Source organism: Sus scrofa, chromosome 6 (genome assembly GCF_000003025.6).
Source record: "Sus scrofa isolate TJ Tabasco breed Duroc chromosome 6, Sscrofa11.1, whole genome shotgun sequence".
NCBI classification, from domain to species: Eukaryota; Metazoa; Chordata; class Mammalia; order Artiodactyla; family Suidae; genus Sus; species Sus scrofa.
The window spans coordinates 153,373,413-153,398,119 of NC_010448.4; the positions used below are offsets into that span (position 1 = coordinate 153,373,413).

The 24,707-nt window shown below is 45.6% G+C and overlaps 1 long non-coding RNA gene across 2 annotated transcripts in view; it reads left to right on the top strand.

Moving 5' to 3' along the window:
- Nucleotides 1-24,707, top strand: part of LOC102165506 — a 190,638-nt gene that overhangs the window by 160,161 nt on the left and 5,770 nt on the right. The window contains exon 4 of one of the 2 annotated variants that reach the window (XR_002345483.1): nt 2,571-2,839. The exons of the other annotated variant lie outside the window; for it this stretch is intronic. This is a non-coding gene — a long non-coding RNA (uncharacterized LOC102165506). Of the gene's footprint in view, nt 1-2,570; nt 2,840-24,707 lie in introns of those variants that run through there. 2 annotated transcript variants of the gene reach the window in all.

Sequence of the window (24,707 nt, forward strand, 5' to 3'; positions counted from 1 at the left end):
TACAGTCTCAGAGGTGGAAAATCTTGGGATATGACATTTAATCCACCTGGCCTGGGACATCTTTGCAGCAATTAAAAGTGAGGAAAGGTTAGATTATGGGGGTACCTTGACTGTCACGCAGGGGGGTTGGACCAAGAAGCACTGGGGAATCCTGGACAGAGTTTAATAGTGACTAGTCTTAATCCTGCACCCCAGAGACATATTCCTTCCCTCCTTTCCTTCTTCTGCCTCTTCCTCCCTCTGTTGTTGAGTTCTCTTACCATAGACGGGCTTTAGGGTGAGGGTTGAGGGAGGTAGCCTGAGATAGGAGAAAATCCCTAGGCTTTAGTGATTGATCACCCCTGGAGCAAACAGATTTGAGAATTATTCATGGAGAGGAGGGCCTTTGGCCTGAGACAGGAAAGACAGATGAGGTGTCAGCACTCAAGAGATGTGGGTAAAGGGCATCCCAACCCCAGGTGGAGAAGCCAGTGTAAACAAAGACGGGGCAGGAATTTAGCAGGGACATTTGGGGAAGAGGGACTAATTTACTCTTCCTAAAACGGAAATGTGAGTGGGAGGGAGGTGTGAAGGGGATATAAGGCAGGGATGGTTTGGGCAAGTGTCAAGCTAAGGAGCTCTTATCTAGTCTGAGGCACAGAGGGAGGCGAGGAAGGACTGGGAAGAAGGGAGTGATGCTGATGTCCTCGATAACAGTCTGCAGGATGGATGGAGGAGAGGCAAGGAGAGACCAGAGACAGATACCAAATAGAAAATTGGCCCAGCATTTCATCTGAGATGTGATGGGTGTATGAACTAGGATGGCGGCCCTGGGAACGTTGAGTTCTTTCTAGCTTGAGGATCAGGAATAGTGTCTCCTGGTCATAAACAGGACACATTCTTGTCATAATCATCATTGTCATTTTTGTTGTTGTTGCCCTCTTCCTCCCCTCCCCTCCCCTCCCCCCCTTCCCCTCTCCTCCTCCTCACCTCTTCCTCTTCCCCCCTCCTCCTTCTTCCTCCTATTCTCTTTGTCTTCCTCTTTCCTCCTTTTCTATGATTATTTACATCTTAATAATCCTACCAGACTTGCTTTCACAATCATTTTTTCATGTGGTTGTTTTTGGATTTTGACCTTTTTCAACTCTGTGAGAATTAGAATTGGATTCTGCCAGGAGTAAGAGAAACCCCCACATGGTAAAGCTTCTTTCTCTCTCTGGTCATGGTCACGTGGGCAGCACAGGGCTCGGGTAGCCACTCCCTGGTAAGCCGCTGTCTTACTGCTCTGCCATCCTCATGGCTTCCACCTCGTGATGCAGGGGGGTTGCGCAGGCTTGAATCATTAGATCCATTTGTCAGGCCAGAGAGTGGCACAAGAGGACACTTCCTGGAATTTGCCCACTCCAGTTCTATTTACTTCTTTTTTTTTCATATTTTTATTTTTATTTTATTTTTTTCTGCTTTTAAGGGCCGCACCCTTGCCATATGGAGGTTCTCAGGCTAGGGGTCGAATCGGAACTGTAGATGCAGGCTTATGCCACAGCCACAGCAATGTGGGATCCGAGCCACATCTGAGACCTACACCACAGCTCACAGCAACGCCAGATCCTTAACCCACTAAGGCCAGGGATCGAACCTGCATCCTCATGGATGCTATCAGATTCGTTAACCACTGAGCCAGGGCAGGAAGTCCTAAATTTTTTAAATTATAGTTGATTTACAATGTTCTGTTAATTTCTGCTATACAGCAAAGTGACCCAGTTTCATACATATATTCTTTTTCTCATATTATCTTCTATCATGTTCCATCACAAATGATTGGATCTAGTTCCCCAGGCTATACAGTAGGACCCCATTGCTTATCCACTACAAATGCAATAGTTTGCATCTACTAGCCCCAAATTCCTGATCTATCCAACTCCCACCCCCTCCCCCTTGGCAGTTCTGTTTACTTCCGATTAACTAGGCCTTGGCCACACTGCCAGATTTAGAGCTGGAGATACTGGGCAATGAAGGTTTTATTCTGGGTCACCATTTGCTGGAGTTGAGACCTATTCATGTGGCCAGGAGAGAGCTGCTCCCTGAGGGCCCATTCTGAGGCCCATGCAGAGAAAATCCATTGTGTCTCCTGTAACACTGGGCCCCAGCAAACGTGTCCTCACCACTGACTGAGTGGGTCTGTGCTGGATAATGGGGGGAGCAGGTAGTACTGAGCATGGTATCTGCCCTGCAGAGCCTGGCATTTTCACACACTGTGGGATCTCTGAGCTGGGAGGCATCTCAGGAGTGGCCTTCTCCAGTCTTCTCTTCTCCTCCATCCTAGATGCATCATCTTCAAGTCCTGCTTACTCCCCTCCAGACTGGGGGCTCCATCTGAGGCCCCTGACTCCACAAAGCACAGTGCTCCCTTCTCACACTGAATAATATTTGCCTCCCACTAACTTTGACCCAACAGCTCCGACTTGGTTAGGGAGCAGGTCTTCCTTATTCCTCATGCTACAGAAGAGTCCATTTGCTATGTGAAGACACTTTCATGGCTGTTTGTCCATCTGTTTGTCCTCCGCTTTCCCACCCATTTTCCTCTTTTCTAGAGCACATGCACCGTGTGGTGAAGCTGACACGCTTGGGTGTCTCCAGACCTGGCTCTGACACTCCCACGGAATAGCTGTATGACCTGGAGCAACTGATTCACACTTTCTGAGCCTTCCTTTCTCCATTGTAAAATGAGGCTGATGTTTCCCACCTCACGAGGTTATTGGGAGGCTTAAGCGAGCTAATGAATGCAAAGTGCGGGGCCTGACACCAAATATAGCAGTTATTATCATTGCTAACATCTTTATGATTAAAAGAATAAAACATCTCTGGCTTTCTTCCTTCTTAGGTAAATTGTACTGAGATATTAGGTAATAAAGTGAGAGAAACTTTTAGCCCTTTACCACTTTGGGAGGAATTAGCATAAAAATACCACTACAGTTGTGACCAGGAGCCACAATATTTGCCCCCTTGACCAGTTTCTCTGGGTTGCTCTTACTGTCCATAGAAAACTGCTTCCTGCAATTGCTAGTTGGCTGTCTCCATTTGCCCACTGCCTCCTGGGACGCTCCATCTGTTGCGATGGGCTTTGTTGTTGTTGTTAGCAGAAGCAGATTGAACCCAAATACACAAACATATTGGAGGCCACAAAGATCGTGTCTAAGTTGTGAGGGAAAAGGAGGGGTGGGAAAGCCTGGTGTCTGATTCCCACCTTAGGCCAACTGGCTGGGCGTCCGGGGATAAGTCACAGTGCCTCTCTGGACCTCTGGTTTTTGAGACCCTGCTCAGCATCCTGTGATGGGAGGAAGGAGGTGCCTTGCCCTGAATTCCCCTGGAATCCCTTTCTCCCCACCTAGGGCTGGTGCAGGTGGAAGCAGCATCTGGGTGGAGGCTGGGTGATGCCCAGGCAGCCCTGTGTGGTCTGTGAGCCAAGCAGAGCCCGCCTGCTCCCAGGGTGTGATTGTTCTTGTGATTTGGCAACACTCGGCAAACGTGTCCCATCAAGACTGAGCTAAAAATAGGTCCTGTGCCATGGGGCCCAGGAAAATCAGCAGCCTGGCACATACGGGATTGGCCAACTAGGCAGCAGTAAACAGCCACCACCATCCCAGGGATCCAGGGACCAAAGAGAAGAGATCTGGTTCATTTTTCCTCTTGTATCCTCTTTCCCCACCCTCCTCCTGCACCCTACCCACCTTAGAACCACTGCCTTCCTCTGCCTTTCCTCTGTCCACATCTCCCCTGCTTCTGGGTAAACTGACATTTGCAGAGGGGCTGAAGGTGGGTGTGATATACTGGAAAGAGCTGGTGTGTAGACATCAGTGGACTTGGGTTCAAAATCCTGACTTTGCTGTCTTCTGGCTGTTGAACCCCGAGTGACCCCTTGGAGTCTCAGTTGCTTCTGTAATAGAGTGGTGCTCAGTATACCTATTTCTAGGAATTGTTATGAATCCTGAAAGCAGCAAGTGGCTAGAGCAGCGGTTCAAGAAACGTATCATGCATCTGAATCACCTGGGTTGGTGGAGAGCTTGTTAAGAATGAGATAGCTGGGCCCCGGCTCCCAGTTTTCTGATTCAGTGGGTCTAGTTAGGCCTGCATTCCTGCAAGTTACCAGGTGATCCTTACGCTGCTCTTCCAGGGATCACCACCAGGTCAGGAGTTAAGTATATGAGGTCCTGAGACAGACCACGATGGGTTTGCCTTCTGGCCCTGCCACCTCCAGGAGAGAGGGACTTTGGGCCATTCCTAAATCTTATCTGAAAAGTGGGGGTGATAATCATTCTGACTTTACAGTGTTGATGTAAGGAATTAAGGGAGTTAATGCATATAAAGCACTTAAAATAGAGTCTGGAGAACAGCAAGCATGGAGTAAACATTAGCTTTTATTAGTGTCACGGAGTCTACACAGAATAGGAGTTCAATACGCGTTCTCTGCACCACCCCTTTCCTCCCTTCCTCCCTCCTTCCCCCCTTCCCCTCTCCCCTCCCTCCCTTCCTCCCTCTCCCTCTGTTCACCCTTCTCCCCCTCCCTCCCTCCCCCTCCCCCCTCTTTCTTCCTCCCTCCCCCCAACCCTGCGGTCTTTGTTGGCTGCACTCAATATCTCAGTTTCTACACTGCCCCTCCCAGGATGGATTTGTTCTGGGCACCACCTCTTTGGGTAGAAGGGCAAGCTTACGCGGGGCGGATTTGGGGCACAGATTGAATGTCAAAACCTAGAAATCACCCAAGAACCTGAAGCCCCCGGACTGGAGTGGGATTACCCAAGGGGGTGCAGTCCAGAGGGGTAGAAGGAAACAGAGACCCAGGTTTCCTGACTTTCCAGCCAGGACACAGTCCAGGACATCCTGACATGTCCCCAGAGGCAGCGCCAGCCACCCCCACGTGTGCTTGGGGAACACCCAGCTCCCCACCTCCGACTTGTGCACCGATGCTGGGCATTTGGGTTGTTTCCCTTTTGACTGTGTGTGATTGAAGATGACATGGCTATAAACATCTAACATCTGAGTATAAATGACTGTTTTCTTTTGGATTTTTTTTCTCCCTTGGGTTAATGTCCTCAGAGTGGAATTCCTGGGTCCAAAATCATAGCCAGTGTTGTAGCTAGAAGAAAACTAGTCTTTGCAACGCTTCCAGGGGAAGAAACGTTTTATTTCCCAGAAACCATTAGATGGCTTAGGATGCTGGAGTGTGAAGCAAGTTAGGGAGCTGGAAGGAGAGCCCAGGGCTGAATCTTCGAGTCAGCAGAGGGAGGTGGCTCTGGCTGAGAGCAAGGAGTTCGGCACTGGGAGTGTGATGGCTGGCAACCACTGGCAGCTTCTCTGAGAAATGGTGTTTAGACTTGTGCTTCACAAACATTAATGGGCATTAGCATTCTTGCAGGGTCTTGTTAATATGCAGAATCTGATTCAGTAGGCCTGGGGTGGGGCCCAAGAGTCTGCATTTCTAATAAGCATCAGGTGATGCTAATTTGGCTGATCCATGGAGCATGCTTTGAGCAGCCAAAGTTCAGGTTACCCTGCCTTTACTCATGCTATTCCCCTGTCTAACCCACCATTCCCACTATTTTCCAGACATAGCTCGAGACTTACTCCGGACTGGCCTCACCAGCCTGGATTAGTTACCTTGTACCTACATTTGTCACAGCCCTGATCAGGCTGTACTAAACTGTCCATCCCCTACTCTTCCTGGGCATGGACTAGTCTGATTCATCACTATTCCCAGCACCTAGGAGAATACCTATCATGATATTAGACTAATTATTGTTACTAGGTAAGCGAATGGGTAAATGTATGAATGACTGGATGGGTGCTACATTAATAACTGACTGTGAGGGGAGTGGAGTAGGAAGTAATGAGTTAGGAAAAGCATGGTGAACAATTAGATTTGGCCTGAAGATCATTCCTGTCGATGTGGAGACTTCTGAACCTTATGCACTTACTGAAATCTCACAGTCAGTGGTCTTTTTCTGAGTTTTGTTTTTGTTTTTATTTTTTTGTTTTTGTTTGTTTGTTTGTTTGCTTTTTAGGGCCACACTTGCAGCATATGGAAATTCACAGGCGAGTTGTTCAGGGGTCGAATAGGAGCTGCAGCTGCTGGCCTGTGACACGGCCACAGCAATGTGGGATCCGAGCTACGGCTGTGCCTGCACCACAGCTCATGGCAATGCTGGATCCTTAACCCCCTGAGCAAGGGCAGGGATCAAACCTGCATCCTGATGGAGACTAGTCAGGCTCGTTACTGCTGAACTGCAATGGGAACTCCCCTCCTCTGATCCTTGCCAGCTTTTTCTACACCCTCAACAGTGCTGACCCTGAACCAAGAATGAACTCAGATAAATGAATAAGATCCAGGAAGCTTAGAGGTCCCTCACAGGGTGGCTCTAATAAATACCAGAAAACAAAAAGCAGGTGTTGGCAATCTTTCTCCTGCCCAAAGAGTTATTTATACAAGTTTCCAAAGCAATCCCCTTCATCGCTTTTACATGCCTATTACACGGTTCTCCGCAGGGAAAGATCTGGAGTTGGTTAGCTCAGTGGATTTGACAGTGAGTTCTTCAAAGCCAAGGGCAATGGGAGCATTCCCCCTCCTCTGTTCCATGGCTGCAGGCTGACTGCCCAGTCCCGGCCGGTGGGAGCCATGATCCTGTTAGTCCCAGTGATTAGAGAAGAGCATGGGTGAGTGCAAATCCATCCTTCATACCCACGATGGAAAGAGGTGCCATGAAGAATGAACTTGAACTTTGACTTCGGACAACCCTAGGAAGGAAACATGGATACCTCACTCGCCAAGTGTATAAATTTTTAAAAATTTTTAAATTTTGAAATAATTTCAAATTACAGAGAAATGGCAAGAATAATACAGGGAACTCTGCTCAGATTCACCAATTTTTACCATTTTTGCCACATTGCCTATCTTGTTCTCTATCTTAATTTTTTGTGTTAGTCCCTCCGATTGAAGAGGACAGACATTCATCAACAACAAAGTTTGCATTCAGGAGTTCCTGTCGTGGCCCGGCAGAAACGAATCTGACTAGCATCCATGAGGGCGTAAGTTCGGTCCTGACCTCTCTCAGTGGGTTAAGGATGTGGCACTGCTGTGAGCAGTGGTATAAGTCACAGATGCAGTTTAGATCTGGCGTAGGCCAGTGGCTACGGCTGCGATTCGACCCCTAACATGGGAACCTCCATATGCTGCAGTAGCAGCCCTAAAAAGACAAACACAAAACAACAAAATTACACTCAGAAACCAACAAAAATGATCTGAAACAAAAAACTAAGATGAAAAGTTGTTCAAAAGTCTCAAAACTAAATAAATGTAAAAGAAATGAGTAAGCTTTATTTTTTATTTCTTTTAGAAATTTTGAGGAGCAAGATGTGTTTTATTTATTTAATTTTCTTTTTAGGGCCACACCCACAGCATATGGAAGTTCCCAGGTTAGGGGTTGAATAGGAGCTATAGCTGCCGGCCTACACCACAGTCGCAGAAATCCCAGATCTGAGCTTCTATGACCTATACCACAGCTCACAGCAACACTGGATCCTTAATCCACTGAGTGAAGCCAGGGATCAAACTGGAGTCCTCATGAGTACTAGTCAGGTTCTTAACCCACTGAGCCACAATGGGAACTCCCATAATATAAATAAACTTTAAAATGCCACAGCTTGTAGGTTTTTTAGCATTTATGCTTCTAAAATTATTACAGCTTAAAACTGTACTATGATTTTGCAGACACTCTGTAATATCGTATAATAATATAAATTTATTTTTGGAGCCACTCGAGAGTAGATTGCATATATCATCATGCTGCATACATCACACCTTTGAGGACTTTAGTGTATACGACCTAAGAATGAGGATGTTTTCTTTTTGTTGTTGTTGTTGTGCTTTGCTTTATTGCATTTAGCAGATATTACATTTTTACAGATTGGTTTGTGGCAATCTTGCACTGCCAGGGTTCGTGTTTTTTAACAATAAAGTATTTTTTTTTCTTTTTGGGGCCACACCTGTGGCATATGGAAGTTCCCAGGCTGGGAGTCGAATCAGAGCTGCAGCTGCTGGCCTATGCCACAGCCACAGCAATGCCAGATCCAAGCCACATCTGTGGCCTACACTGCAGCTTATTGCAACACCAGATCCTTAACCCACTAAGCAAGGCCAGGGATCAAACCTGCAGAGGATATTTTCTTAATATAACCTCAGTGCAGTTGCAGGAACTTTAACATTAATAGAATAATTTAGATACAGTCTATGATCCAGTTTTTTTTTTCAATTAGACCAATAATGTCTTTTATAGAAGGTGTTTTTGTTTTTTTTTTTTTTCGCTCCAGTAACTGGAGTAATTCCTGGTATGTTTATTTCTATTTGTATTCAGCTTTACATTTTCCTTGTTGATTTAATTTTATTTTTTGAATATTTAAAACGTGAACATGCTTCCAAAGTCAAAGCTCTCCTAAAAAGTAGACTCAGGGATGTTCTTTCTCACGGTCCTTTCAATCTCCCTCCCTCAAGCCCTGGTAGGTAACCACCTTGACTGCTGCCTGCTTTATCATTCCCGTATTTCTTTTTGCAAAAGTCAGCAGAAAGATACGTTTATGTTTCCTTACTTCTGATTCTCTCTCACACAAAGTGTATGCTTTTGCACCATATGTACCCTTTCACACTTTGCTTTGTTCTCCTGGAGGTCACCCCATATTCATTCCCAGAGATATACCTCGCTCTTTTTCACACGTGCATATTTGTGATAGATTATCAAACACAAATTACTTGCTGCTCCTCTCAGCAAAAGGTGGAGTCTGTTTCCTCTGCCCTTGAATTTGGGATGGCCTTGTAAGTTGCTCTGAGCAATAACAGGGGGCAGAAATGCTGCGCATCTATTTTTGTGTTTTCAGGTGTGTTTTATAGTTTTCCTCATCTAGTTTCTGAACATTTCTTGTCAAAAACTATGTTGTTTTTAAGAAGTTACTTCATCCTTCCACATCTTGGATTTCTCAACCATAAAAAAGAGGATTATTAGAGCTTTCTTGAAGAGTTATTGTGAAAAGTAAATTGAAAATAATTGCTGTGTAAATCTGAGTTTTCTAACTCCTTCCCTTGAAGCTCCTGCTTGCTCTTGAGGAGAGGGGGGAGGGGAATAATTTATCACACATGTCTGTCTAGCAAGGACATTGTCTAGGTCGGTCAATAAGTCAATCAATATTGCGTGTACCAGGGGCTTCAATAGTTGCTGGGGAAATAACCATAAGAAAAATCAAACATGATTCCTACTCTCAAAGACATTCTGGTTAATGAACATTTACCATTAATCCTATGAGATTTTATAATGCAAACCCAATTAGCAAGTGTGACCTTGCTATCCAAGAGATTCTAAAATTGCATCACATAGGGAAGTAGAGGTTTTGTGCTCTTCGAATCCAGATTCCAGTTTGAGTCATCATGCAAGCAGATATTGCCTAAAACAAGAGAGAATCGGAGCTGGAAGGAACACGTGGAGGAGGGAGCTGAGGGACAGAGGGTCATGATGAGACCAGGATCACACAATTAATGAGTGACTGAGCTGGGACTGGAGACTTGGTATCCAGGCTCCCAGGCTGGGGTATTTTCCAACACACACCCACTGCCATTCTATTTTCCATCTGCATCTCTTGTCACCACCACGTACGTATCAGGGTTTCAGCTGTCTGCACTGTTGTCCAGGGAACATTGGCCAGGAATGAACAGCACGTTTCTAAGTTTCTAAGAAAGACCTGCTATCACTAGAGGCATTATGTCATGAGGCGTCAACTCACTCCACAAAGAAGGCGATTTAACAAATCTACATTGATATAGAGTTAGAAAGTGGATCGAATAAGATAAAAACAGAATTACTTTAGTATAGCACCATTTAGCATCAGACGCAATAATTTACTGTCTGTGTGACATTGACCAGGTTGTTCAAGCTTCCTGAGTTCTGCTTTTTCTCCCCTTTAAAACAAGCATGTACTTTGTGGGGTCTGTGGAAGAGACCAATTCTACTTTGGGTTTTCTCCTTCCTCTGTTGTAACAGAGCTTTTTGTTCTTAGCTGGGCAAACAGCTGTCTGGACCCAAGACCATAGTTGCTCTCTTTTCATTGTAGCAAGGCACAGCCATGTGAGTAAATGGTGCCTAGTAGAATACCAGGAAAAATGGTATGTCCGAATTCCAGAAAATATCCTAAAGGGAATGGCTTTCTTCTACTTTGTTTCCTTTGGTTGAAATATAGAGTGAAAACTTAAGCTAGGGGAGCTATGGGGGACCAAGAGGTAACCTTGGGAATGATGGCCACACCCAATGAAGCAAAGGATAGAAGGAGTCTGGGCCAGTATGAGACCCAACCATTCCTGAATAGCTTACTGATGTGTTGACCTAAGATTTCTTTCTATTGTTTTTAAGCCACTGCTATTTGGGGGCCTAGGATGTCTCAGGTAGCGATGGGAAGAAGCCCCATCCAGAGTAACTCCTTGGAGTTCCCGTTGTCGTTCAGTGGAAACGAATCCGACTAGGAACCATGAGGTTGCGGGTTCGATCCTTGGCCTTACTCAGTAGGTTAGGGATCCGGCATTGCCGTGAGCTATGGTGTAGGTCGCAGATGCAGCTTGGATCCTGTGTTGCTGTGGCTCTGGCATAGGCCGGCGGCTGCAGCTCTGATTAGACCCCTACCCTGGGAACCTCCATATGTCGAGGGAGCGGCCCTAGAACAGTAACTCTTTGCCATAATGAATAGTTTCTGTTTTTGCCTGCCTGGCTTCCGCTTCTGCCACTTTTAAAGATTGCATCTCAAGCTTTCTTTGAGGGATGACCCCTCCCCCAGCCTTAGTGGAATTGTGAATTAAGTTGCATCATCTTCCCTAAGCTAAACCAGTTGGCCTTTGAATTTGAATGGAATTTGAATCTTGGTCAGTGTAACCCAAGCACCAAGAGTGCCGAGAGTGGACACATCCTGAAAGTGGGTGGTGAGGAAGGTTCTTTTTCACTAAAGAACATCAATTAAGAAATGTAGCAGGAAAGTTCAGCATAGAAAATCACCATTTTTTCAACCACCATAATACTGGATTCAAACAAGAATCATCACTGGATATTAAAACCATTAGGTGAAAAAAATGGGAAAAAGGATAGTCATAGCCTCAAACCACCAGTCTATAAGCTACTTATCAACTACAAAGCTGTCTTCACAGTGGAGAAATTGGGTGGGCACCACTTGGCCACATGATCAAAGAGGGTGTCACCAATGATGGGACATCCTGTGGCCCCTGATGTGAGACCCTGAGAAGGGCTCAACCTCATCCGTATGGTACTCATGACAAAACTGATCAAACTGGATCTAGTTAAGAAGAAATAATCTGATAAATCCAAACTGAGGGACATTCTGCACAACAACTAGCCAGGACTCTTCCGATTTTTCGCTAGCATGAAAGTCTTAAAAAAACAACCAAAAATAAATTAAAAACTGGGGACTCATTCTAGACAAAAGGAGAGTCTAACAAGACCTGGTAGTTAAAATGTGTGATCTTTGATTGGATCCTGGGCATGACTGTATATTATATTATATGTATTATGACTGTATATTGTATCATAAAAGTGGGCTGAATGAAAATTGTGGTTATATAGGAGAATATTCCCACTTTCTTGTTCTTAGGAGATCCAGGTCGAAATATTTGGGGACAAACTATCATGATGTCTCCAACTAATATTCAAATGGTTCAACAACAAAAAAATTAAAATGGATAAATACATAGCAAGAGACAGAGAGGGAGGTGGGGAGGGAGGGAGAGGTAGAGAGAAAGTAAATATTGCCCAATGTGGACACTTGGTGGGGCTGCTAGAAGGGCATATGCTCATTGTATTATTCTTGTAACATTTCTGTAAATTTCAAATTTTCCAAAAAGATGGGGGAAAAGCGTCTCTTCCTTTTTCTACCCTTAGAGTGAAATATACAAATCTTCAAAGCAATGCTTCCTCCTGTCACAGGCCCTGGGCCCTTTATGCCAAAGAATCCCATAGGCCAGGGGAGTGACACTGTGGTTGTTAGCACAGAACCACAGAGGCTTTCCACTGTGAGGACACTCAAGGTTGCGTCTATGAAGTGGGGTCAGTCTGTGTGACAGTGGCCCTCAGGATGCTCCCAAGGTGGGCAGACCATTAGAGGTGAGGTGGTGAGTGAGTGAGGGAGGAAATTGGGACCCCATTTCATCAGTGATAAGGCCCTGCCTGTTTCTGCAATCTTTTTTTTTCCTTAATTGAAATACAGTTGACTGACAAGGTTGTGTTACTTTTTGGTGTACAGCAAAGTGATTTGGTTTTACATATATATATATATATATATATATACACACACACACACACACATTCTTTTTCAGATTCTTTTCCATTATAGGTTATTACAAGATATGGAATATGCAGTAGGACCTTGTTGTTTATTTTATGTACAGTAGTGTGTATCTGTTAATCCCAGGCTCCTAATTTATCCCTCTCCCCCTTTCCTTTTTGTAAAAAAAGTATGCTTTCTAGGTCTGCAAGTCTGTTTCTGTTTTATTAATAAGTGCATTTGTATCATTTTTTAGATTCCACATATAAATAATATCATATGATATCTGACCTCTGTCTGGTTTACTCTGCTTAGTCTGATCTCTAATTCCATCCATGTTGCTGCAAATGGCATTATTTTTTTAAATTTTTTATTTTTTTATTTAAAAATATAATTTTTCATTTTTATATTTTAAATTATTTCTTTCTTTATTATTTTTGTTTGAATCTCTGCAATCGTATTTCCTGTGTCCCCCAGCCCCGCCACACCCCAACTCTAAGCCCCATAGATCTTCCTTCTCTGCACACAGGCCACATTTGTTGCTGCCTCAGGACTTTTGTGCGTGTTGGTCTCAGGGTCTGGGATGCTTTCCCTCCTGATTCTTGCATGGCTGCCTCTCTCAGTTGAAAAGCCACCCACTCCCCAAGACCTTTCCTGACCCAAATCTAATGCTTCCCTGGACGCCCAGCCCCCTCCCCACCCCACTGCACACCTAGGCCTCCTTCACAATCTCCCTCACTGTCTGGACTCCCCTGCTCAGCATCCGTCCCTGTATTAGGATGTACACTCCACAAGAGCCAGGCTTGTCTACTGCTTTGCCTCTGTGTGCCAGCAGTAGCTGGCCTGGCCCTCTCCTGGGCACTCAGGACACAGAGGGTGAGCTCCGTAGGACCTCCATTTGGGCAGGTGGTCAGGAATGTGATGGGGCTCTTACCTGTGGGAGGTGAGAGCAGGCATTTGGGCTGGAGGCTGGTGAGTGGTTTGCATTCATCCAGGGATGAGTGATTCTCATCAAGGTGGGGCTTCTGTTCTTACCCTGTGTCGAATAATAAAGCTACAACGAGCCATCTCATCGAAAGTTCTCTTCCTCTTTTGAGAATCTTGTGCTGAAGCAGTGTTCTACAGGATCACAAAGTGGCCTTCCCACACCCAGCCCAAGGGACCCAAGGTCCCTTTCAAGGCTTTGTCTCACTTGATTTCCCTGTGACACCTGCAGGATTGCCAGTTCCCTTTTCTCACAACTCTGTCTCCTCTGGATTTCTACGACATTCTTCTGATTCTTCAGTACTTGCCAAGTTCTTAATAAGTGCAGGTTGTTTCCTCTTGCACCTTACTTGCATCTTCTCAACCTCTTATCCTCACATCATCATCAACCTATGAGCTGTTGCTGTTGTTGTCTGCCCGTGAATTTCACTGAAGAGGAAACAGAAGCTCGAAGGTTCAAGTTGGCCAAGCTCAAAGACCTCGTAAGGGGCAGAACCTAGACTCCAGACCACACTTGGTACGATGCCCAAGACCATGGCTTTAGCTGGACTCCTTACCATTTCATCTCTCTACCCCTCACTCTCGGAACCTTCCTTATCAGTCTCCTTGGTGGGCAACACCTCCCAGCTAATCCCTGTAATTATGAAGGGTGTGAATATCTACGCAGCCCCCTGAGTCTCCCCCCTCACATTCAAGTAGGTACTACGACCTCTGCATTCTTGCTTCACCACCCCATCCTGGTCTTCATCATCTCTCCCACAGATTGCCATCTCTGGGTTGGTCTTCCCATATGGACACCTCTGACCAACCCTCCGCACAGCCCCCAGGGCCTAAAACTTAGAGACCATCATTTCACATTCATGCTTAAATCTGGACAGTGGGTTACAATGGGTCGGAGCCCAAGTCCTCACTGTGCATAAAAGGCCCTCCACCCTCGTGCTTGATCCAACTCCTGTCTCACTCAGTTCCCTTACCAGGTTTTCGTTCCTGTCCATAAGCATTCCAAACCCTACGTAGCTTTCCACATTCAGAACTTGCTGCTTCACATCTCCAGGCTGCCTGCATGGAGTGGCCTTCTCTCCTCCCCTGGTCTTTCCAGGGGCTATTTCCTTCAACTCTCAGCCCAGTGCCTTCTTCAGCAGTTTTTCCTGCTCTCTGTTCCTGATCCAAAACTTATTTCTTCCATCAGTTTCCCCTGCTGACTGGCCCCAGTACAGACTTTCATTCTGTTACAGCAGCTAAAACCCTTCTCTCTTGATCAGTCTGCCTCCCTCATGATTTTGTGACCTTCTAGACATCAAGAAAGGTGTCAGACTCATTCGAGTGTGGAGAGCAGTGTCTGACATCAGGTTTGTAATTCAATGAATGAATGAGTGAGTGACTGAAAGGTAAAAAAAACTCCAGTTCTAATAATGATAACATCAAAATAATAGCAATGCTATTGATGATGAATATTTATTGAGCAGTTACTCTGTGCCAGACATTGTACTAATTACTTTCACCCAATTTATAAAATCTCTAGAAAAATTGAGGGTACTGTCTCCAAATATAAATCAGTTAGTATTGAGCTAATATCACATGTCTAACCAAGTCTAAGCATTTTACACACACTTGCATATTAAGCCTCACAATAGCCTTATGAAATGTAATAATATTCTTCTTTTCTTTTCTTTTCTTTTTTCTTTTTTTTGGGGCCTCACCTGTGGCATATGGAAGTTCCCAGGCTAGGAATTGAATCAGAGCTGCCAGCTCACACCACAGCCACAGCAATGCCAGATCCGAGCTGTGTCTGCAACCTGCAAGCTCAAGGCAATGTGGGATCCTTAACCCACTGAGCGAGGCCAGGGATTGAACTGTGTCCTCATAGTTATTAGGCAGGTTTATTATCACTGAGCCATGATGGGAACTCCCTTATTTTCTTCTTATAGATGAGGAAACTGAGGCCTCAACACATGAAGTTATTTGCCTCAGGTCACATCTAGTAAAGATGAAGCTGGTGTTCAGTTCCCTAGAGTCAATGGCTAGAGTCCAGACTCCACAACAATATGCCTCCAAATACCGTTGTCAAAATTTACAATAACTGTTAACTGTAGTTAACAGTTTCAAAAGATCAATTCAGTCATTGCAAACAGTTCTCAACTTCAAAACACATTTTATGGGGTGGGGGTAAGAAAGTGCTTCACATGCTTTGCACTCAGCACCTCTAAGTTGCTGTCACGTAACCCCAGCCACCATGACATTTGACATTTTTGGTTGCATCAGTTGGGATAGGTAACATGATAAAACATTTTAGCACGGAGGGCTTCGGAAAAGCCATTTGTTCTGGATTCCTAAATTGTAATCCTCCAGTAAAGCAGCTTGAAATGTAGACTTTCTGGGAAAAAACAATAGACTAAACATTGCATGCTCACATCCATTCCAGGAGACGGGATGTTACAGGAGCTGGACTTGCCAGCTTCTACCTCTGGGCCCTTGGAATATGGTGAAGCAGAATCTGGAAAGTCCACAGTGTATGCATTGATTCAGCATAAATGCTTGAGTCTTCAGCCCCACCCTGAAACTTGTAGTTTCCCAAATCCATAAACTTTGGGAGCCTGAGTCAGAGAGAAAGAGCCAGAGGCTCTAGACGTAGTGACAGGAAATCTGGATTCCCTCAATATGGGAATTAAATTCATGCTCTATAACTTAACTATTGGTATAAACCTGAGCAAATTACTTAACCTCGCTGAGCCTCAGCTTTATTATTGGTAATATGGGGATAATAGTTCCCACCTTATAAGTTTATGAGATTAAATGAGAAATGCCTGTAAAGTTCTAGTTACTAATAGTGGATAATATTATTGGACATTTCCTTTGCCAGGCACCGCATTTTTTGAGCATTTTTTGAGCATTTTTTTTAACATGTATTAACTTATTTAATCCTTCCGAGAACCCTATGAAGAAGGTACCTGGAGATCAATAGGCTGTCCTGTGACACCAGAGACCAGGGAGCCGGGGATGAAAGTGGTCAGATGCACTTACTGTTCCACATAGATGCATCTTGGCTGGGGAGATAGACAGTTTGCAGCTTACTTGTGAGACTAGTTGTTAAAATAGCAACAACTGAAATATTTTCCTACTGATTCATAAATTGCTGCTGCCCTGATCCCTTCATTGGTTTCCTCTGCCACCTCAGCCATCCTAAACCACCCCCAGGACCTCCCTCGAGTCAGCAACGAAAGAGTTAAGTCATAATACAGAAGGGAGCCTCCAGGACTTTAATCCAGTTCTTTGGCCAACTTAATTTTTTTTTTTTTTTTTTTTTTTTTTTTTTTTTTTTTGGCTTCACCTTTGTCATGTGGAAGTTCCCATGCCAGGGAGTGAATCTGAGCCTCAGCTTCAACCTACACCACAGCTGTGGCAATGCCAGATCCTTAAACCACTGCACTGGGCCAGAGATTGAGCCCATGGGGTCTCAGAGAAAACACCAGGTACTTAACCGGCTGCAGCACAGCAGGAACTCCACTGGCCAATCGATTTTGATTTGTGGGTACCCAGACTGTGTCATCTGTTAACAATTTTGAATATTGTCCCCGCCCCTAGCTTCCTCCTTCCCCTCCCTCACCAACCCAATTCACCTATGGAAAGTTCTATCTTTGCTAATACGGGTGCTAAATTTGGAAAATGTAGAAAAGACATAAACTGAGTGATCTGTGTAAGAAAGCCTTGAGGAGGAGACCTAGGGAAAAAAACTTTGAGGGCAAAAGTCAGAGAGATACTGTTTTTGTATTTGCTGAGTGTGTGGTTTGGGAGCAATAGTACAATTCAATAAGTCGGTAAGGAAGGAAAGATTCCTTTTTTTTTTTGGTCTTTTTAGGGCTGAATCTGCAGCATATGGAGGTTCGAGGCTACGGGTCAAATCAGAGCTGTAGCTGCTGCCCTACCCCAGAGGCACAGATCCTTAACCCACTGAGCGAGGCCAGAGATGGAACCTGCGTCCTCACTGGTACTAGTCAGATTCCTTTCCACTGAGCCATGACGGGAACTCCAGGAGGAAAGATTTCTTAAGAAGTATTGCTGAGAATTGGTCTTCCTTAAAGTTCCCAAGAGACAAAAGAAGGCTGTGGGAATTGTCCTTGATCACTCCTGGGCTATGCTTACTGATAGACTGGAGACTGGGCCACGGAGAGCCCTGAATTTCTGAAGGTTGCAATGAGATAATCTCTAAGACTCCTTCCAGTGCTAACTATAAACAGAACACCTGAATTGACCCCTCAAACGTTGTGCAACCTCTATAGGTTCTGTAGTTATGGTGAAAAGCTGTGGGGCCACATAGCACTGAGGTCAGTAGGGGATACACAGTAGATCTTGGATCTACCTATAGTCCACTGTGAGTTCTTAGGAAGACGCTTACCTTTATAGGTCTGGATACTTTTGTTTGCAAAATGGGAAGATAATGTGTATTGTTGCTTTTTTTTTTTTTTTTGAAGTTGTTTTTGGTGTTGTTAACGATTTCTTGAGTTCTGACCACGTGCCAGACACTCTGTTTTACATCTCTTCCTTAATTAAATCCTTACAGCCAGTCTGTGAATTATGTGTGATCATTTCCTTTTCACAGAGTAGACCCAGAAAACAGGAGAACCTTGCTCAGGGACTCCCAGCCAAACAGTGGCAGAACTGGGATTCGGGCATTCTCACTTGCCCCAAATCCAGTGCTTTTTCCTTTAGAACCTAGGGCTCTCCAGCCTGCCTGCAGAACCCAGAATGGAAATCATAAATAAGCTTTTATATGGGAGAATGTTTCGAAAAATATAAAATGCCCTAGAAAGATCAGGGGTTTAAAACATAATCATTGACTACTCATCTTCAAAAACATTCATTGGTTCTTTATGTCATTTCATCAGAATTGCCCTTCCACATTTGGGTGGATGCTGTGTTAAACCACCCAGATCCCCTTTGGCTGAAGAACTGGTCATTAAAGACTCCAGCTGCTGGGAGTGCCATGGGCAGACAGACAGCCCTCACAGATGCTTCAGCTGTGGAAAACCACTGCCCCCCAGCCGCCCGCAAAGGTCACAGCCCTTCCTGGGGCTGCCCAATCCAGTGACGGCTTGATTCAGGGGTGCTGAGACTTGGTCATCCCGACCTAACTTTCGGCATCTGTGGAGTGCCTTCTCACTTGGCTAGTCCCACTTTTGCCCTTGCCCTCTTCCACAGGTGTTGAACCCAAGGCACTCCCTAAAAACATCCTGTGTCTCTGCCCAACCTCTTAGCACTTCTGGAATCCCTGTGCCTCCAACCTCTCATGTACCAATTCATTGGAAAGAGTTAGAAAAGAGCCAGGTGAGGGGAGAGAGAATCCTTTCATCTAGGGGGCCGGGCGTCATCCCAGAACGTTTCCAGTGATGAAATGTCTGCTCTGTGTGCCCAGACGCAGGATTGGCGCATTCAGAGTGCAAGGCTCCCAAGCCCCCCTCCAGGGGATTCTGGTGCCCACGGAGGTTTGGGAAGCACTGATGCAGACAGCAGTTTCAGGCAGACAGAAGGCACTTATAAGCATGCCAAACAGAGGCCCAGGGATGGGAAGTGATTTGGCAGTAGTCAGGGTAGCAGGGGGGGTGAGAAGCCGCCAAGACTCTCTCCGTTTCAGGGTCCCAGCCCAGGACTCTGCCTGCACTTCCTGAGGCTGGGCCAGGAATCTGCCTGGGCACTGGGGAACCACATACCTCACGCGTGCATCTAATGATTGCTCAGGAAGTGGAGGCTTTGGGGCTGACAAACGCTGCACCGGAAAGGGGAGGGGAGAGCCAACAGGAGGGGGTCAGCCCAGCCAGCTCCCTCCAAGCATTGTCCTTTCCTTCCTCCCACCGGATGCCAGGAGCCCTACAGAAAAGGGATTCATTTGTCTTCATTCCCAGCACAATAACTTGCCACTGGCCTTTCTTGTGGGCCCTTGCTCAGAGCAACAGGATACAGTTGCTGCCAGGAGAGAAGGAAGGAAGGAGGCTGGGAGGAGAGGGAGGTGACAGGAGCTCAGCATCCCCAGGCCCCCAACCTGGACCCCGGACCCTGAAAAGGCCCAGCCCTGTGAGGCCTGGGGCGCAGCCTGGGAACATCTGGGTCCAGCGGGGCCTGGGAGGAGAAACGCTTTCCAGTCACAGGGCAGTCCTTAATCAGATGTAGGCTGAGGGACCGTTAAAAGCTGAGCTCTCCTTTCTGGGTGGCCTTTGTCCAACTTTTATCTTAATCTAGTCTTCTTTGCAAGTTTATCGAAGAAAAAGAAATAGGAAGCTCATCAAGACGGGTCTTCTTTCTTTTTTCCTTTGGTGTTAAAGAAGAATGCATGCTTTGGAGCTTTTTCTTAAGCCCTTTTTATAGTTGAGATTTTTCTGGCGTCACCCCAGACCTATAGCATCAGAAACTCTGGGGGCTGGGGGGAAGGGGCGTAGCAGGAGCTTAGCCATGGCAGAGATGAAGGGTAGTATGGATTGAAGAATTGGAATCAATACTGCAATCTACTGTCCTAGGGATTATCAAAACAATGAACTCAATAAATGTTTAACAAATATTTATTGAACTCTAAGTGTATGCCAAACACTGCCGGGGTAGTACATAGCTAACCCAGCAGGTTACAGTTCAGTAGGTGGCTCAGACAGGTCATAGACAACCAGGAGGGTTCAAATGACTAGTCCAGCCAGTCAGCTGGCTGGGAGTCTGATGGACCCTGGTGAAGAGACCCCCCTCACCCCCACCAGGGACGTGGGAAAGATGAACGTTGGAAAATGGAGTGTAGGGTCACCATCCCTCCAGGGGGACAGTTGCTGAAGAAAGTTGCCCTCTTCTTAGAATAACATTCTAGTCTTGCTGCTAAGACTCTTCGGAGGTGCAAACAAAAAGTCATCACAGTCATTTAAAACATGGGCCCTTCATGTGAACTCCGCTTCCTGTCAAGGAAATCACATACTTCGTTTCTTTAAAACTTAATTTATTTGGATTTCAGCACAGACCCAATTTAGTGATTAGACATGTTTTTCTCTCTCTCACTCCCTCAGTCTCCCCCTCCTTCTCTCCCTTTCTCTCTCTGGCTCCCTCCCTCCCCCTCTCTATCCCCCCCTCTTCCTCTCTCTCTCTCCTCCTCTCTCTCCCCCACCTTCTCTCCCCCCGTCTCTCTCCCTTCTTCTCTCTCTCTCTTTCTCATCCTCCCCCATCTTCTCTGTGTTTCCAATCCATACAGAGATAAGATGGTGAAGAGGGCATGAAGAAATTTCTGTGCTAGGTAAAAAGAAGTAGTGGGTCCTAGCCTTGCATGGAACTCCTGGCCTGGCTGGAGCTCATAGGCGAAAGTGGCCAACTGGGATAAAGACTAGATGGATCGACCTGAGTCCAGATGCCATTGTCTCTCTACCCTTCAGAGTGGCCTTTGGAGGAGACCTCCCAGAGATGTGAGAGAAAAAGGAGACGTGAGAAGGAGGGAGAGAGGGAAGGAGGAAGCCACGTGAAGTGTGTGCTCAGTCAAGCCCTTGACACACGTGATTTCTCTTCCACCATCTCCATCACCATGAATTACCCTCATTTTCCCCAGGGTGGAGGGTGAAACTGGAAGCTCAGAAGGATGAACAGAGGGTGGCGGTTTGCATGAGGTCACATTGATGATAAGGAGCAGAAGTGAGATCCTTCCCAAACTGGCCTCATTCCGAAGTACACGTTCTTTGTGTCCCCATCCTCTCCTGGTTGATTTTATAGCATTTGATGAAACTGATGTGTGATTGGCCCTCAAAGCTCCAGTGGTAGAGGTGTCCTCTTTCAAGTCCACAAGGGAACTCTCTCTTCCTCAGAGTTTTCGTAATTTCTTAACAACTGGTAATGTCTCTTCCTCTCCATAGGTATCTTGTAAGTGTTTCTTGGCAGTGGAAGGAAGGGAGGAAGTTTTGCTTTTTAAGAGAGACAGGGTTTTGCTACCTAGTGGGGTCTCTAAACCAGAAGCGTTGGCATCACTTGGAAGCCAGTTAGAAACACAGCATCGCTGGCCATGGTCCTCCACAACACGGGAGTTAATGTTTACTTTAGTCCTGGTACCCAGGGTGCCATCCTTACGTGGTACTTCCTTTCTGTTCCCATCGTCCCTTCGCTTTAAAAACAAGAAATGATTTCATCTTCAAGAGTGAACCCACTATCGAATCTGTTCTCTTAGAGAAAGAAAATGTCTCTGAAACACTAATCATATTTGTTTGATCTGTGCTATACAGTAGCCACTTGCCATAAGTGGCTGTTACATTAATATTCAATAAAATTCACTTTCTCAGTCACACTAGCCACACAGGGCTAGGCAACGCCGTATTGGGCAGCACAGATACTGAACATTTTTAGCATCATGGAGGTTTCCATTAGACAGCACTGCTTAGAAGCTTCCTATTTCTCTTGGGCTTTTGCTAAGCCACAGCCCAGCTGCTTGCCACAGCCCAGAGCTCAATAAATGCTACTTGACTTAAATTCTGCAGCTTCACTCATTGGAGGAAAGAAATGGCATGAAAATATTAAGATCTATTTTCCATTTCCTGCTCTGTCTACTAAAGAGCTGTGTGACCTTGGGTAAGTCATGACCCCTCTCCCAGAGTTTCCTCATCTACATATTTAGAGAGGAAGAGGTATTGAGTCCTCATCCTAGTCTGGAAGCTTTTGCACCTCTTACCTCTTTGGCCAACCTGACAGCTGTAGGAGATGACCAACTCATCCTGGTTTGACTGGGACTGTCCAAGTTTTAAAACTGAAAGCCTATCACAAGAACCCCTTCATTCTCAGGCAAACCAAGACCTCCCAGTTATAAAATTCTAAAACCCCCATGCAAGCCTGAGGGTGGGATGCCAGGAACCACCAAACTGCTGCAGACAGCAGAGGAGTGTGGTTAAGAGCTGAGCTCTGGAATCAGACAAACCTGGGTTTCCATACTGATGCTACCACTTGATTTCTTTGTGAACCTGGGCAAATGACTTAACTTCTCTGAGACTCAGTTTCTCCATGTGCAAAATGAGACCGCTGATAATAGTTCTGTGTGTTCTTCTGAGAATTAACTTAGCAAAGCTTGGCACCACGGCAAACACTCAGAGCAATGTTAGCCATGAATAATTCAGCAGACTGGGAAAAGGGGGTGGGTCTTTAGGGAGACTGTGACCCTGACATTCATGGGTAGCCCAAAGCATCAGCTAAAAGAAAGAAGACTTGCTTATGAGCTGTTAAGCTCCTCTTTATCCATACTCCCACAGCTCCTGCCCCAGACTCATCTCCAATAAATAGCAGTTCACCCTGGTTAAAGAGAGCACATTTCAACTCCCCGTGCCCTGCTGGGATAAAGTGACTCTGATGGAGCAAGTTTATTGAAACACAAACTAATCATTCCTATTGCCAAAGTAGGCTTTTGGCAGAGCCCTATGAAAAAGGAAAGAGAGGGTGAAAAAAAAATTGTTCTGAATTGCTGAGACAGCACTGTATTTAGACAATTAAATTTGGAAAAGCAGGACAGTTCCTGTAACTACCTCCCACACCGCCTCCTCCAAGAACAAAAGGTTTTGTTGAAAGTATTCATATGGATATTAATACCGACACTTTAATGAGCCCCTCAGTAAACTCATCAGCAGTAATTACACCCAGCCACAGTACCCAGTGCCACTGGTGGGAAGGTACAAAATTGCACCTCCAAAAATTAGTCACTTGTAAGTTAATCCCCCAGTCACATCAAGCAGCCTACACTTGATGGCTGATTCACAAAGATTCCTTGACACCTCTGTAGATAAAGGGGCCAGATCACCATGGGAAGTCTACAGAAAGGGAAAAGTTCACATTTACAAAAGGCCTACATGTCAAAGAAATGAGTTTTGAGGAAACCAGGGACATAGCTTTATTCTGGGACATGACAGCAGCCATACTAGTACTGCCAAGCACTGGCCGTGTGTGAGTCCTTGCCATGCACCAGGCCAGGTGCAGGACACTGCCTCTAATCCTCACCGAGATCCTGGAGGCAGGGAGGTTTCTACGATGCCCATTTTACAGATGAGGAAACTGGGGCTCGGAGGATGTGAAGGGCTGGTCCAAAGTCTCAGGCTGGAGGTTTGAACTCAGTCTCTAGGTGAGATTTGAGCTTCACCTACGAAATAAGAGAAAGTTGTGCTTTTCCGTCTCACTTCCTGGAGGTGTTTTAGAGGATGGATTTTGCCTTGGGTTTGGCCTTGACCCTCAGTATGTAAATCTGTAGGGGAAAGACTCTGCCCTCCTAGCCCTTTCCACTCACTCTCTAAATTTTCACTTCTTGGGCTCAGAGTCCACAGGGAAGACCAAGGCTCAGAACTTTCATCATTGCTCTGGCTGTCATATATCTTTGTCCAGTTTTTCCCCTTTCCTTTCTCCTATTTGGTCATTTACAGAAATACATGGTCTGAGAGAGATCAGGAATGAAAGAGAGTGAGTGAGTCAGAGTAAGAATGAAAGAGAGGATGAAAGGGGGCAAGTGAGAGTGAGGGAAGAGGACTAAGAGGAGTGAATGGAAAGAGAGTCAGAGACAGAGAGAGACAGAGAAAAGAGAGAAACAGAATGAAAGGAAAAGAGAACCTGGAAAAAAGAGTACACTTTGAAGCCACCCATATTTGGTTGGAAGCATTGCTTTTACTGACAGAACAACTTTGAGTAAATCTCTGACTCAGTTTCCTCATCTGCAAAATGAGGGCGATACCCTCATAGGGTTATTGTGAGGATCAAATAAAATATTGTCTATAATTTCCTGCCACTCAACAGGCACTCAGTAAACCTGTCTACTTGCATCCTTCCTTCTTTCCTTCCTTCCTCATTGCTCATCAGCCACCACCAAAACCCTGGGCACAGTCCAAGACATCTCTGCAAATGTTATCAGTTCAGTCCTTGAAACATCTCATGAATCACGTGGTATCATATCTCTTTTTATGAAGAGGCCTAGAGAGGGGGGACATTGTTAAGCTAGGATCACCCAGCAAGTGACTGTCCCATCCAGATGTCCAATGCAGATCTGTCTTCACTACTCAGGAAAGAAATAATAGGGGGGGGGGAATGCATCTGAATTGATGGGCTCTTAGAGTCTCCTTCTTTAGCTGCTCCACTGGAGGGCTGTTGAGAAAATTATCCAAATCATGTTAATGAGCAATTGAGCTCTGGCACTGGCATTTCTCTGAGGGAAGATTGTGAACAAAAGCTCTGGTCGGGGTGGCAGCCACAAGCTGTGATCATTACCTCAGATGATACCACCCAGGGGCTCATAGCTCAAATAATTAACTCAGTGGCCTCCTCTCAGGGGTGAAGTGGGGCTAATACGACTGAACCACCTCGCTTGTGGGAAAACCATTCTGTGCTCAGTGATGAAGTGCTTTCAAGACCATCTGTTGTCACTGCAG